Source organism: Galeopterus variegatus, unplaced genomic scaffold (assembly GCF_000696425.1).
Source record: "Galeopterus variegatus unplaced genomic scaffold, G_variegatus-3.0.2 Scaffold94, whole genome shotgun sequence".
Classification (NCBI taxonomy): domain Eukaryota; kingdom Metazoa; phylum Chordata; class Mammalia; order Dermoptera; family Cynocephalidae; genus Galeopterus; species Galeopterus variegatus.
The window spans coordinates 120,952-123,833 of record NW_007726205.1 but is presented as its reverse complement, the minus strand read 5'-3'; positions in this window follow the sequence as shown (position 1 = coordinate 123,833).

Sequence of the window (2,882 nt, the reverse complement as noted above, 5' to 3'; positions counted from 1 at the left end):
AAAAAAACAGATGCAATGTCTCCCAGGAGATTCAATTTAGGTGCATTAATATTTCAAGGAATGTCTTAAAAGCAGTGAGACAGGAGCACAGGGAGACTCACGCTGGCTGCTGTTTAGGAATACATGGTGGGTTGCGGACCTTGCCTCTTTGAAAAACGCAGCTCCGAATGCTTTTGCAAAACTTGCTGCCCCAGCATGAAATTTTTAAATCTTCCAGTAAAATATCAAGGCATTGGTATACTCATTTCTTTTAAAAGAAGAGTAAGAACTTGCATTTGCATAATACTTTCCATAATATCTTTATAGATATTATTTGACTTTATCATAACAGGTTAGTGAGATAAGCAACTAAATGTAACAATTTTGGATTAAGAAATGGAGGCATTTGGCATTTATTTCACTCACCTGCATTTTAGCAAATATGCAGCAGCCATGTAGAGATCAGTAACCAGCATTATTTTCAGCATGCCTAAGAGAGTGTTATTAACTTATTCGAGTAAAGGAATTTCTCCTGCCTTTTTATTGTCATTGCTGGTTTTATTGTGAATTGCATGCAATTGTACGCCTCATGCAGGAGGATTCTCTTTGGAATAATTTTCCCTCCTTTGTTTTTCCTCTTCTATCTATAAAGCTCTAATTAAAAAGAGCTTAAAGACCTTCTGCTATTGTGTACCAATTGCAAATCAATTAGGGAAAAGGAGACACCCAGTATCAAGTGTGATGCCAGTATGAGAGCTTTCATCATTTGTGACAGCCTTTAGGAGGGGTGATCACTAGCTAGCTTTCAGTGGTGAGACCACCGTCCCTGGGGCGTTCCTGACTTACCATCCACTGTCAGAGCCCAACAGATACTGCGTAGTCATCACAATCGCCATGCTGAGTCTCCCCCTAATGTTGTAGCATTTACAAAGAACCAGATGAGTTTACAGCCTAAGAAAACCAGGGTTCATTCAGTCCAGAGAGTCTTAAACTTGAATGGGCACGGAAATCACATAGTAATTTTGTTAAAGTGCAGATTCCAATTCAGCAGAGGAGATGCTGTTTTTCTCAGAAGTTCTTAGGGATGCTGGCACTGCCTGGCTGTGGACCACACTCGGAGTATCACGATTCCACCCTGTACACCCTCATTCTACACTGCAGGAGTCTCATCTCCAGAGCAGCTGGTCTAGAAACAGCAGCTTTCAATCTTTGCTTAATTATGCAGCAATTGTTCCCACATCCCTGTCCTCTTCCAATAAACCTCACTGCTTGGACTCTCAGATATTGATGAGCCTGCTTCCTGTGATTATAATTAATATATATGTGATGAAGATTATATACGATAAATTTTGTACATACATACATGTGCTTATGCATATATGTGCAGGCATGAAAGTATTATGATATAGTATGAGAAATATGTATACTATAAATACTATATAAAAGATATACAAACATACATGTGTTTAGGCATATATGTGCATGCATGAATGTATCATGATATAGTATAAGAAATATATGTGTACTATAAATACTATATACATATATGCATGCAAATGTGTATATTACAATATATTATGATAAATAAATTTATCTATTATAGGTATGCATTATATATGCACAAATATAAACATACATGCATTATGTTGTATATAATATATTGTATGCAAACATATATACATACACTCATATGTTGTACATAATATACATTATGTGCACACATATATACATGCACTCATATGCATATATGAATATGTATCATAAGATATAATGAAAAACTAATATGTATCATATCTACTATATGCATTATATATTATCCATCTATCTACCTGTCCGAAAAACAATAGGTAATTACAACTGCAATCTGTTTTATTTTTTAACCCCACCCTTTCTTTTCTGCTTGGCTTGAGGTGTTACATTAATTCCCTCTATTTATGAAAAGAAAACCACTTTATTTTAACCTTTTTCCTCACTTTGCAAGTGGACATTTCTGCCTTATAGTTCTGCAGTGATATTGCCAGTCGTTGCTATCCATCAATTTCAGCATCGTTGAAGAGCAGGAGACTAGTGGTTCTCGACCATATTATTTTCGTGTTATAATATGCCACACGGATATATTAGGATTTTATTTTGGAGGAAGGTGCTCCCGGCAAGGTTTGTCTGTCGCTGGCATCTCTAGCTTCTTGGCTGAAATGAGGATCATTACCTTTCTTATGTCTGTGAATGCACTCGGAATGCAGAAGCCGAATCAACCACCTTGACTCCAGAAACCAGTTTCACCTTTCTTGTATTGTATTCTCTTTGCAACTCTCCAGCCCTTGTTTCAAGAAATGACAAGGATCTACTTTTTTTTTAAGCAGTAAGCAGTAAATGCTAGAAATCTAGAAACAGTGTCCTCTGAAATGAAATTGACTACAGCGATGCTAACTTTCTCTCCACATAATGTTTTTTCTTATGGCATGTCCTCATGTCGCTAATCACTTACCTGTGAGGTTTTGCTGGTCACACATTCACACAGCTGTCCCCAGAAAGGAGGAAAGTGATTCTGATTATGGGTAAACATCCTTACAAGTGAGGATATGGACGCTGCTTCAAAGGGAGCATCACACAGATTATCTTCTGACCTTGTCGATCCAGCCAGCAAACCTGTCCCTAAAAGGAAAATGCTTTAATTTTCTTTCTCTTTCTTTCTTTCTTTCTTTCTTTCTTTCTTTCTTTCTTTCTTTCTTTCTTTCTTTCTTTCTTTCTTTCTTTCTTTCTTTCTTTCTTTCTTTCTTTCTTTCTTTCTTTCTTTCTTTCTTTCTTTCTTTCTTTCTTTCTTTCTTTCTTTCTTTCTTTCTTTCTTTCTTTCTTTCTTTCTTTCTTTCTTTCTTTCTTTCTTTCTTTCTTTCTTTCTTTCTTTC